Source organism: Cervus canadensis, chromosome 26, assembly GCF_019320065.1.
Source record: "Cervus canadensis isolate Bull #8, Minnesota chromosome 26, ASM1932006v1, whole genome shotgun sequence".
NCBI classification, from domain to species: Eukaryota; Metazoa; Chordata; class Mammalia; order Artiodactyla; family Cervidae; genus Cervus; species Cervus canadensis.
This window is the reverse complement of record NC_057411.1, coordinates 39,261,390-39,274,853: the sequence shown is the minus strand read 5'-3', so window position 1 is coordinate 39,274,853 and position 13,464 is coordinate 39,261,390. Positions and strand designations below refer to the sequence as shown.

The following is a 13,464-nucleotide window of genomic DNA, read 5'->3' as shown; positions in this document are numbered from 1 at the left end:
AGCACTCAGCCTTTTTTATGGTCCAATTCTCAAATCTGTACATGTTTGGGTGGAGAACTATCCTTTACAGTCTATGAATCAAGGTCCCCTGCTGCTGCTGCTGCTGCTGCTAAGTCACTTCAGTCGTGTCCAACTCTATGTGACCCCACAGATGGCAGCCCACCAGGCTCCGTCGTCCCTGGGATTCTCCAGGCAAGAACAATGGAGTGGGTTGCCATTTCCTTCTCCAATGCATGAAAGTGAAAAGTGAAAGTGAAGTCACTCAGTCATGTCCGACTTTTCACGACCCCATGGACTGCAGCCCACCAGGCTCCTCCATCCATGGGATATTACAGGCCAGAGTACTGGAGGGGGGTGCCATTGCCTTCTCCACAAGGTCCCCTAGTCTCACCTAAAAGGTTCAGCAAGATGATATATGTGATTCATCCTTATTGGAGGGAATCAACAGTTGTCAACTATTTTAGAAAAAACCAGATTGTGTAACTATAAGAGAAGTGGAGGACCAGTCCTGCCTACTCTGATTCTCAAACTGGAGGGAGGGAGGGTATCAGAATTCCCCAGACAAATTTAGTTAAAAGCTAGACTTCTGGTTTTTAACACAGTGTTTCTGATCCAGCAGTCCAGGGTGAGGCTTGAGACAGGGCATTTCTGAAATGTTCCCAAGCAATGATGCTACTGCTGGTCCAGGACCCTACTTGAAGAACCGCTGCTGTAACCTATTCATTACAAAGTCTCCTTGGTGTGGCTCATTAAGGCAGGTGGCCCTGTAAACCTGGACAGGTAGGTCCTCCTAAGACAGGGAGGGTGGAGAAGGCAGAGGACGAGGCATTCCAGGAAGTGAGCAGCGTGAGCAAACACACAGCAGCTGGAAACAGTGGGTAAGGAAGTCAGTAGTTCACTGCAGTCCAAGGGGTGACGAGGAGCACTGGAGGATGAGGAGGGAGGAAAAAGTGGGGGCTGGAGATGACAGGCTGACAAGGGTGAAAGAGCATCAGCTATGGACCAGGCCCTGTGCTGCTATTGATTTCTAATTTCATTGCACTGTGGTCAGGGAACACCCTCTGTATTATATCTATCCTTTAAAGTTTATTGAGTTGTTTGATGGCAGAGCATATGGTCTATCCTAGAGATTGATCCATGGGCACTTGAGAAGTATATTCTTGGCGAAGAAGTGGAGAAAAGGGAAACCTTGTGCACTCTTGGTGGGTATAGCCACTATGGACAACAATATGGAGGTTCCTCAAAAAATTAAAAATAGAACTATCATATTTTCTGCACCATTTTCTGCTGCTGGGTATTCATCCAGAGAAAATGAAAAGACTAACTTGAAAAGATATATGCACCTCTATGTTCACTGAAGCATTATTTATAAGGCCCAAGAAATTAAAAAATCCTAAGTACCCACTAGGTTGTCCACTAGGGTTTCCCTGGTGGCTCAGATGGAAAAGAATCTGCCTGCAATGTGGAAGACCTGGGTTTGATCCCTGGGTCAGGGAGATCCCCTGGAGAAGGGAAAGACTACCCCCTCCAGTATTCTTGCCTGGAGAATCTCATGGACAAAGGAGGCTGGCAGGCTATAGTCCATGGGGTCGCAAAGACTTGGACACGACTGAACGACTTTGACTTCCAAGTGTCCATTAGTGGATGAATGGATAAAGACAATGTAAAATAGACAGATATAAAATGGAGTGTTATTCAGTCATAAAAGAATGAAAGCTTGCCACTTGTGAAACATGGATGGACCTCGAGGGTATTGTGCTAAGTGAAATGAGTCAGACAGAGAAAGAAAAATACTGCATGACCTTGCTTATATGTGGAATCTTAAAACAACAACAACAAACTCAAATTCACAGACACAGAGAACAGATTGGTGGTTGCCAGAGGTTGGGGGGGTGGGTAGGAGAGTGGGCAAAATGGGTTAAGGAAGTCACCAAGCACAAACTTCCAGTTGTAAAATGTAAAAGTCATGGGGATGTAATATACAGCATGGTGACTATAGTTAATAAGGCTGTTTTGTATATTTGAAACATGCTAACTATAGTTTGTAATATTGTGTTGCATATTTGAAATTTGCTAAGACAGTATATCTTAAAAGTTCTCGTCACAAGAAAAAAATTTTTTGGAATTATATATAGTGACAGATGTTCACTAGACATTGCTGTTATCATTTATCATTTCACAGTGTATACAGATATCAAATCAGTATGTTATATACCTGAAACTGATATATTTTGCCTCAATTATACCTCAGTTAAAAATATGTTATTTACATATATATATATGTATATATATATGTGTATATATATATGTATATATATATACATATACACACACATGGAAATTTCCCTGGTGGCTCAGATGGTAAAGAATCCACCTGCAATTTCTGGATTGATGAGTTCGATCCCTTGGTTGGGCAGATTCCCTGTAGGAGGGCATGGCAACCCACTCCAGTATTCTTGCTGGGAAAATCCCACAGAGAGGAGCCTGGTGGGCTACAGTCCATAGGGTCACAAACAGTCAGACACAACTGAACGACTGGGCACAACACATACATACACACACATACTCTGATGCTGTTGGTGGAGTATTCTATTGCTATGTGTTAAGTCTGATTGGTTTATAGCGTGGATCAAGTTTTCTATTTCCTTACTGATCTTCTGTCTAGTTGTTCTATCCATTATTGAAAGTATCCAACTTTCAATAATTTGAAAGTATATTTTTGAATAGTATTTGAAGTATTTTGAATAGTATTTTTCAAATAGTATTTGAAGTATCCAACTATTACTGTTGAATTATCTATTTCTCCCTTCTTTTTGATTAGTATTTGCTCCATATATCTGGGTGTTCTGTTGTTAGGAGCGTATGTGTTTATAATTGTTATATCTTCTTGTTGAATTTACCCTTTTATCATTATCAAATCTAATTAAATGTAATTATAAAATATCCCTCCTTATCTCTGCTTTTTTATTTTAAATCTATCTGGTATGATAGCAGTGGGTAGGACATGGCAACCTAATCCAGTATTCTTGCCTGGAGAATCCCCATGAACAGAGGAGCCTGGTGGGCAACAGTCCATGGGGTTGCAAAGAGTTGGACATGACTGAGTGACTAAGCATACACATTATATCAGTATGTATTATATCAGTCACTGTTACTTTCATATCTTTGAATGATGTATCTTTTTTCATACTTTTACTTCCAATCTATTTGTATATCTGAGTCTGAAGAGGTATATCATCTGTAGACAGCATAAAGTTAAGTCATTTTTAATACAGTCTAACAATCTCTGCCTTTTGATTGGTTTGTTGAATCCATTCAAGTTTAATGTTATTAATATTATTGATATAGTTGAGTTTACATCCTCCACATTACTTTTTGTTTTCTGTATGTCCCATGTCATTTTAGTTCCTCTATTCCTCCTTTACTATGCTATTCTGCATTAGATGAATCAGACCAATGTCACAGCAAGAACTTCAAAGAGCTAACTCTTTTTAATTCAGATACAAAATTACCTCTCCAACAATTTTTAGGTTCTTAAACGGTTCACTTTCTAATCAATCCTGATTTTTCACTCTGGTTCCAGTAAACAGGAGCAAATCAATTATTCACCCAATAGTCATGGAACACCAACTACAATAATGTCCATTACCAGCTTCCTGGGGTGGAGAATTTGAGGCTACAATTTGACCTTCCCACACAGAGGAGAGATAGAGCCTTTCACATTTTGAGGATCACGTTCATGACATGTGATGATGAGAAGTATCAAAACAGTTCAGTGCTTCAGACCAAGGTGGAAAAGGAAGGTTCCATGGGTATTTTCAAGTGTTATGGCATTGTTTTCACAGACACCTGGCACAGATGCTAACAAAGATCTAATGAGTAAGAGACTTTTCTATAGCTGCTACAATGAACAGGTAAGACACTACAAAATGATCAGCGTACATGTCTGCCTGGGAGTGTTATCAACCCTCCCCACCAATCTCCTTGTCGCTTGACCTCTTAGTTTACCTACAAAGCCCTCTGTTCCAGAAAGCAGAACTACAATCCAGGAGTTTGTGAATAATGAAGTCCAAAATTTACAATTCATGTTGTAAACACCTGAGGTCTGGGGCACCCAGAACTCCTCCCTCATTTTCTAACACGGGGCACGCCCGATTTCCGATATCCTCTCCAGCTACAGGACTTGTTCACTTATTTTTGGTATGAAGTGTCTTGCATCCATCTTTCTAGTGGTAAAGAACCCACTTGCCAGTGCAGAAAACATAATGACATGTGAGTTCCATCCCTGGGTCAGGAAGATCCCCTTGAGGAGGGCACGGCAACCCACTCTAGTATTCTTGCCTGGAGAATCCCATGGACAGCTATAGTCCATAGGGTCACTAAGAGTCGGGATACAACTGAATGGACTTAGCATCTATGCACGAACATCTTGCAGGCGCCTTTAGCCATGTCTATAGAAAACTCAGGGGATCTGTAATGCTCAAGCCCTTATAAACTGGACTCGTCCTGGGTATCTGGAAAATTTCCAGGGAGAGACAGATCATGTAAGTAAAACACCCATTTGCCCAATAGTTTAAACAGATTAGGCAGAATCCGGGGGGCATCCGGGCCTTTGTTCAAAATAAGGTGTCTGGTGGGCAAAAGAACCTCTTCTGGCCCTGATCCTGAAAGGCTCCAAGACTTGCCACAGAAACTCAATTGCTTCCAGGCTTAATGAGCCCACTTGCCCAGCTGCCCTGGCCCACGAAGCAGCCCTGCCAATTTCCAAAGAGAGATGTGCCTTCCAGAGCATGTTCTGAGGTGCAGCTTTGGAGAAATGGAAAAATCAGATCACTTTAACAAGAAGTATGACCTGTGAACACAAGAACATGGTTTGGATTCTGAAGAACAGCTTTCCAACTTTTTTTTTTCCTGCTCTAAAATAAAAGCAGGCTGCACTGTAAGGCAGTGAAACCCCCCTGTGCAGAAAGAAAACTTTATTACGTTACATAGAAGCTTTGCTCGAGAAGAAAATGGCAACCCATTCCAGCATTCCTGTCTGGGAATTCCCATGGACAGAAGAGCCTGGCAGGCTACAGTCCATGGGGTCACAATGAGTTGGACATAACTTAGAGACTAAACAACAACAATAGAAGCTTCACAACTGTCATCTCGGGACTGATGGAACAACCAGGGGTGTTTCAACCACGAGTACTGAGGCATCCAAGCTTTGGAGAGTTGATGTCACTAGAGGTGGCCGCTGCCAAGGAAGGAGTGGGGCTTATTAAGGGCAGAATGGACTCGATGCAAACAACAGAGAGAAGAACCAACAGCACGCAGATAAGGTCCCTCCCAACGCTGACATTATAGGCAGATGAAACATACTCATTTTTCATTTCCTGGCTCAGAAGTGAAGGCAAATCAGTCATAACACTATCAACACCAAACACTGAGGCTAAAGGCCAAAAGCTATTGACCACCCACTGTGGCCCAACCCTGTGCCAGGCTGTGGGAGCCCCCCTGTGGACCAGGCAGCATCTCCACTTCCTGGAACCTTCTGTCTAGCAGAAAAGTCAGGCAAGTCACTGGCAGCTGGAATACAGAGCCCTGGGGACACACGTGACGTAGCCTGCAAATGTGGAAGTGTTGTCAAGGAAGGTTTTCTGGAGGAAATAAGGCTGATGATGGACTCTCAGCCCATGCAGAGGATGTTCACCAAGTGAATGGGGCAGGGAAGGCTAATGGGCAGATCTGCCAGAGGGAACAGCATGTGCAAAGGCCGGACTCACTCAGGAACAGCAGGCAGATGGTATGGCTGGACGCATGCTCCGGTCAAGACCTGGGAGGACAGAGGCAGGGGCAGGCCACGACACCCTGGGCAGAGCAGGAGGAAGCCTCTTTAGTCTGTTCCTCTGCCTCCAGGCTCTTCCTGTCTTAATCCAGCCCCACTGACTTCATTCACAGTGTCTTCACTCGTAGATCAAGCTGATAGGTCCCTCCTGGGGCCCCACCATCCAAGCTGGGCTTTGGAGCCTGCAGGGTTTCACAAGTTGGGGTCAGTGAGGGAGGTGTTGCAGGCAGAGGGAGCTGGCAAGCAAGGGTCTGGGAGGAGGGACAGTGCTTAGGAGAGGGGTACCATTCACTGGGGGAGATACGGGAATTGAGTTGGAAGCAGGCCATAGGGGCCTTGAACAGAGGTGAAGGTGGCTGCACTCTTTGCAGAAGTAATCAGCAACTGTCAGAGGAGCCAGAGATCTGACCCCCACCCCCCCACCACCACCACTGCGACTTCTACGTGGGCAACCTCAACTAAGTCACTCGTTCTCCAGCAGTAAGTGCAGCCCAGTGAGGGCTGGACAGGAAGACTGGCTGTCGCCCACAATAACCCATTTCCACTTACACGTGAGCAAGGCCCACCCCTAAGCCCCCACCCAGCAGGTGCACAAGATCAGGCACCTGCTGGCAGGTGTGTGTGTGTGGAAGATGAGAATGTCCCTGAGCTGTGAAAAACCGGGACGAAGCCTCCCCCGGCATCTCTCCAAGTGAAGCACACGCACCCCTGGCCAGGGTCCAGGTGTGACCCTCACCCCAAACGCCAGAGCTCCCAATGGTGAAGTGATTTGTCTCCTTCGTGGCTTCTGGCAAGATCAAAAGGAGCTCAATACAGCCTCCCTCCCAAGTCTGGCAGAAAGCAGAGAAGATGCGGTCTCCAGCAGAGAAGGTGGGCAAAACCAGAAGACAGCCTTGCCATGCCCAGAGCATCAGTGGCCCTCATCCAATCAGCACTGACCATGGGGCAGTGCAACCCACGAGATGCTCAGGAGAGATCTCTGTATTCCACGGTGAGTGAAAGTTGCTCAGTCGTGTCCGACTCTTTGCGACCCTACGGACTATACAGTCCATGGAATTCTCCAGGCCAGGATACTGGAGTGGGTAGCCTCTCCCTTCTCCCAGGGATCGTCCCAACCCAGGGTCGAACCCAGGCCTCCCGCACTGCAGGGGGATTCTTTACCAGCTGAGCCACAAGGGAGGCCTGCATTCTGGGGGGGCCCTCTGAGAAATGAAATGCAAATTCTTCACAGGACATAAAAATTCTGGTGCAGTTATATGCAGAGGGATTAAAAAGGCCAGAGCCACTGAATGGAGGCAACTCTGAGTAGAGTGGCCCAATGTTCCAGAGCTCTCAGATCATCCCAAAGTGTCCATCTTGGCTGCCAGTTATGCAGAGCTTATCCTGCTTCAGGCTGTAGGTGGATCCACCCCAGCTCTCCTCACAGTTCAGTTCAGCAGTCGCTCAGTCGTGTCTGACTCTTTGTGGCCCCATGGACTGCAGCATACCAGGCTTCCCTGTCCATCACCAACTCCTGGAGTTTACCCAAACTTATGTCCATCGAGTCAGTGATGCCATCCAACCATCTCATCCTCTGTCGTCCCTTTCTCCTCCTGCCTTCAATCTTTCCCAGCATCAGGGTCTTTTCAAATGAGTCAGTTCTTCACATCAGGTGGCCAAAGTATTGGAGTTTCAGCCCTGATCACTCAGAGCTAGAGACCCAGCCCTCTTCACTCTATCACTGTTTGCCAGGTACCCTTACTTATACCCTTCAGAGAATAGTCACAGTCTTAGTGGCGGGGTTTGTGTTTTATTTGGGTCTCTCCTCTCTCAGACTGAAAGTTGCCATGGGCAGGGACCTAGCCACTCGTGTTCATGGGGTTATAGTTCCTTTCAGGGGCACACAGGAGGCCCTCAAAAGTGCACTGTCATTCTTTGTCATCAGATTGAGCTTCTTGTTTACAGAGGAGGAAACTGAAGCATGGAAAAAATGTGACTCACTTGCCCAGGGCCACACACTTCACAAAGGCAAAGCCACCAACCTCTGGAGCAGCACTGTCCCCCAAAATACAATGGGAACCCCACATGCAATTTTAAACTTTCTAGTAGCCACATTAAAAAATGTAAACATAAACAAGTGACACTAATTTTAATAACACATTTCATGTAGCCAATACATCCAAAATGGTTCTGTTGTAATAAGTAATCAGTGTTCAAGTTATTACTGAGATCTTTTTCATTCTCTTTTTCCTACAAAGTCTTTGAAATTCAGAGTATGTTTTCCACTCTCCAGGGCACGCGAGCATATGACTTAGGAGACTCATTCACAATTATTATGAGCACTACTTTTGGAACCACCAGCAGCAGCAGCGCTAACTAACATCTGTTGTACACCGACAGGCTCTGGGCCATCTGCACGGTTACTTCTGACCTCCACTCTAACTCCAAGGGCTTGGGACACAGGACTTTTCTCCATACTGAACAGAAGAAAAAAGTGAAGCTCAGAAAGGTTAAGAAGCAGGCTCAAGATCACCAAGCTAGCAAGGTGAAGTTAAGAAATTAACTCACATCTGACTCCAAGCAGTAACAACTCCCAACCTGCGCTGGGAGACAGAAAACACGCCAGATGAGGTTCCTGCCCTCGAAGTGCTTTCGGTCTAGCTTAGGAGGACCAGGGCAACGATCACAAACGGGGAAACAAACCCACTTCAGATCTTGATGTCAGAAGCAACAGGGGGACGAAGGGGACATTAACAGTGGAGGAGGCAGATGGGCATCTCCCAGGGAAGGGCAGGGAAGACCTCTCCAAAGAGGGGCAATTTAAGCTGACAAGAAAGGTGAGAAGAAGCCAGTTCTGGCGAGGGCAGGAGATGAAGAGGCCAGGAAGCAAGGGGCAGACCCAACTGCAAAGCATCTGGCACATTCCAGGAACACAGAGAAGGGTGGTTGGGCTCCCTGTGCAGTGCCAGCTGCCTCTCTGGGCCACTCGGGTGCCCCGACCCGGCCCTCCTGCCTCTGGGTACTCCCACACTCTGGCTTGGAAAAGGAGACCTCAATAAACTGTTCTCCAGATGTCAAGAGCAAGTCAAGGCTGGAGGTCCCCAGTGCAGAGCTGGGCGTGGAGGACACGTCTACAGCTAACTTATGAGTGTCCGAACAGATGAATCAGTGAGTAATGGGAAGAGAGTGGTAAACACCAGAACAGAACCTTGGCAGCCAAGGCCCCAAGAAGAAAGTTTTTTAATACTTTAAGCCAGGCTGCAAACAGTCTGAACAATAGCCAAAAGGTGAAAACCACCTAAGTGCCCATCTGGAAACAATGAACGGGTCACAAAATGTGGTCCATCCTTACAATGGAACATTACTCAGCCTTAAAAAGGACTGAAGTACGGATGCATGCTATGACCTGGATGAATCTTGAGGGCATTATGCTGAGTGAAAGAAGCCAGACACAAAAGGCCACACACTATACATGAGTCCGTGTATATGAAATTCCACAATAGGGGAATCAGACAGACAGAAGGCAGGTGGGTGGTTGCCAAAGGCTGGGGGAGGGGAGGGGTTTTCCATGGGGGTGATGAGTGTTTTTAAACCCACAGAGGTGTTGGCTGTAAAACACTGTGAATATAGTAATACCAAATGCCACTGACTTGTATACTTTAACATGGCTAATCTTGAAGTCCAGCTCAGCTTTAAAAAGGAGAGGGGAAAGGAGGAAAAAAAGAATTGTTTTGACAGAAGAGTCAGGTGGTGATTCTGTTAAATAAAATAAAACCCCATGTCTCAGAAAGCAGGCAGGAGTGATCAGCCTCCAGAAGTACCAGAATAGAAATGGAAAAGAGAGAAGATGGACTTTCCAAAGCTAAAAGAAGCAGAAAGCGACTTTACCGGATCACTCTCGCCTCCACTATTTGTTGCTGTTCAGTCACTCAGTTGTGTCCGACTCTTCGCGACCCCATGGACAGCAGCATGCCTCCGCTGCAGATGCCTGTAATCCTCAGGGTCTGTCCCGCAAGGGAAGCAGGACACTCCTGGTGGTGTGCCCCACTCCCCTCAGCCCTGAGGAAGGGACCAGGGGCCAGTCCAGGGCTCCTGTATCAAAATGCAGCTGAGATGGAGCCTCGGGGGCCAGCAGGCTGAGCCAGCGCATCCCCTGACCTGGCACACACAAGGGCATTACTGCCACGATGGGCGGCCCTTGGCAGCCCCGGGATGGCCGCAACAGAACCTCCTTTCATTCCCTAGAGTGGCCCTTCAGCCAAGTCTGGGCCACAGGGGAGAAAGGACAGCAGGAAACTTGCATCCACACAGCACACAGGTCCCCTGAGGTCTAGCTGGGGGCTTTAGGATACACGATGGGTCCTGTGGATGATTCTAGGACCTGGAAAGGATAAAGGAAACACCACGAGCCACACAGAGAGGACAGACTGACCTCATACCTGTTTCAGGTGTGGTTGTTCCAGGGACAGCATCATAGATACTATTCAGTGCATGAGGCTGGGCCTTCACCTCTGTTCTTTATTTCCTCCTCGCACCCACGTGGTCTGCAGGGACAGGGACTGGGGCTATGTGCATTTCACAAATGAGGCCACTGAGCCCCAGAGGGTTCAAAGGGTACAGACGATCATCCACGGTCAGTATACTGCAGAGCCAGCATTCAATCCCAAGGCTTCCAGCAAAGCCTCCTGTGCTAAATTATAATGCTGCTGATGCTTGCTTTATTCTACAAAACTCCCACAAGGCAGGAGGGGGTCATGGTTAAGAACGTGACCTGCCAGTTTGGGAAGATGGAAAAGCGCTGAAGATGGATGCTGATGGTGGTCACACAACACTGTGAGGTATTCAATGCCACTGGACTATATGGACATATTTTAAACAAAGATATTTTAAGAAGTCATCAGGTACCGGGACATTAAGAAATTGTGGGATCGAAATTTTTTAAAATAGGTATCATACAGAACCACATTCTCTGAACATGTGTAAGATTCAATTAGCAGCTAACAAAAAACATAAATTATCCCCCTCTTCAAAAAAAAGAAAATAACATGGGCTGCCAGTTTTGTGACCCTGGGTAGGCTTCAGAGCCTCTATGGGCCCACCGATAAAATGAGAAATGTAAACATCTTCCTCTGGGGTTGTGTCCAAGTGAAAATCACTCAGTCATGTCTGACTCTGTGGTCCCATGGACTATACAGTCCATGGAATTCTCCAGGCCAGAATACTGGAGTGGGTAGCCTTTCCCGTCTCCAGGGGCTCTTCCCAACCCAGGGATCGAACCCAGGTCTCCTGTATTGCAGGCAGATTCTTTACCAGCTGAGCCACAAGGGAAGCCCAAGAATACTGGAGTGGGTAGCCTATGCCTTTTCCAGTGGATTTTCCCGACCCAGGAATCGAACCGGGGTCTCCTACATTGCAGGCAGATTCTTTACCAACTGAGCTATCAGGGAAGCCCCTGGGGCTGTGTCCAGGACTGGATGAACTCAAACCAGGGAGACAGCACAGACCAGGGGGCAGCAAACTTCTGCAAAGGGCCAGGTAGTAAATGTTTGACTTGACAGATGTCTGCCCCAACTGCCCAACTCTGTCAGTACAGGGCAGAAGCAGCCAGAGACGACAGGTACACAAACTGGCATGGCTGTGTGCCAATAAAACTTTATTTACAACGTCAAGCACCGGGTGGATGAGCCGGAGCTTGTGGATAGTCTGGCACTTGGTAAGTACTCAGGCAATGTTAATAGTTACCATTAAGGAAAACAGCATTTGTCTCAATTCACGTCCGTAGACCTCAGTGAGACGAACGGTATTCCTTGTGGTTCTGAAAATAAATACTATCACCAAAGACAAGAGCAGAGCCCAGCTCCCCACTAGGGAGCTGGCTCCTCCCTCACTCTGAGAACCCCAGTGCCCTCCCCCTGCCGCCCCATGCAGACTAAATGGCATCAGTCGTGTTTGACTCTTTGCAACTCTATGGACCATAGCCAGTCAGGCTCCTCTGTCCATGCGGTTCTCCAGACAAGAATGCTGGAGGGGGTTGCCACGCCCTCCTCCAGGGGATCTTCCCAATCTAGGGATTCAACCCACCTCTCTTATGTCTCCTGCATTGGCAGGCAGGTTCTTTACCACCGGCGCCACCTGGGAAGCCCCGCTGCTGGATACCAGCACGTTAATTATGTCCTGGTAATTAATCCCTCCTGGGCTATGCCCTGCAAGCACTAGCGCCCCTTCCCACCCGCTACAGGCGAGGCTCCTGACCCCTGCCCTTCACACCATGAGGACCCCAGGACCCCCTTCCTGGTCCTTGCCCCTCACTGCTGACCCACAGTGCCTGGGCTGTCCTTCTGGCTTTGGAAAGGCATAAGACAAGAAAACATTTTCCAAAGGCATTGAGGGCTAGAGTGACAAGCCAAGGTCCCTCTGGTGGCCAGCCTGCAGGCCTTTTTCTGAGCCTCAGGCTACAGCAACACCAACAGCTACTACTGGCCTTAAGGTAACGTGTTTCTATTAAAAGCACTAAGAAGGCTCTTCTGATTGATTTTTCACACCAGTCCTGTAGGAAAGTTGTCTTTCTGTTACAGGAATCGGCATGCTTCATGGAGCAACACCTCAGCTCTGGAGGGAGACCATCGCCCGCCCCCACCACTGCTTAATTCTTCCAGCTCCATCTCCAGACACAGCCCCTGACAAAGGGGTTCACGCAATCCTGACCCTGCCTGCTGCTGGGCAGTTTAAATTAAGATAATTCATGGCAGGAGTGGGAGTTTAAGCAACCATAGAGAGCTGTTTTCCTTCAGGGAACATCACGAGAAAGGAACTGGGCACAGAGAGGTTAAGTGACTTGCCCAAGGTCACACAGCCAGTAGGAGCTGAGCTGGTTCTCAGGGCAGGTCCTCTAACTCAGCCCTGTTCCTTCACAACCCACCTCACCCAGCTGGTAGCCGCAGCCTACGACCACTATTTTCATTCAGGGTTTTCCCTAAAACAGGGAACCAACCAACAAGGACCTACTATGCAGCACAGAGAACTAGGCTCAATTCCTCATAATAACCTAGAATGGAAAATAATCTGAAATATATATATAACTGAATCATGGTGCTGCACATCTGAAACTAACGTAACAATGTAAATCAACTGTATTTCAATAACTTTTTTTAAAAAAAAGAGTTTTCCTAAGAATTGGATGGAGATGACTATAACCGCTACACTCCAGCAGTGAGCAAGAAAAAGTCCAGACAAAATAGGCATCAGAGGATCTTCTCTGGGGCCAGTGGCCTCTGAGTTCAAGATTTCTGCACCATTGTCAGCAGCTTCTCACACAAGTCTGCACGGTTGGAATGTCAACCTGGCACCCATCCCCTTCATCTTTCATTCCTGCTTATTGAATATTTAGCTTATTGGCCTGATGATGCTAGCTTGGAAAGGACAAAGAGGGTGAGGACCTTTAACCAAGGCATTTACTCTGTGACAATGCTAAAGGGTTTATTTTTCCAAATCACGTATCACACATTCCTTCATCATCATATTGTGGCTGTTCAGACACTAAGTTGTGTCCAACTCTTTGGGACCACATGGACTGCAGCATGCCAGGCCTCCCTGTCTCTCACCATCTCCCAGAGTTTGCCCAAGTTCATGTCCATTGAATTATCATCATGAACACT

At 47.1% G+C, this 13,464-nt stretch overlaps 1 protein-coding gene across 3 annotated transcripts in view; it reads right to left on the bottom strand.

The window, feature by feature from the left end:
- Positions 1-13,464, bottom strand: part of JAKMIP1 (janus kinase and microtubule interacting protein 1) — a 154,591-nt gene that overhangs the window by 137,500 nt on the left and 3,627 nt on the right. Inside the window, exon 1 of one of the 3 annotated variants that reach the window (XM_043448349.1) lies at positions 9,698-10,110. The exons of the other annotated variants lie outside the window; for them this stretch is intronic. The gene's annotated coding sequence lies outside the window, so the exon portion shown is untranslated. Of the gene's footprint in view, positions 1-9,697; positions 10,111-13,464 lie in introns of those variants that run through there. 3 annotated transcript variants of the gene reach the window in all.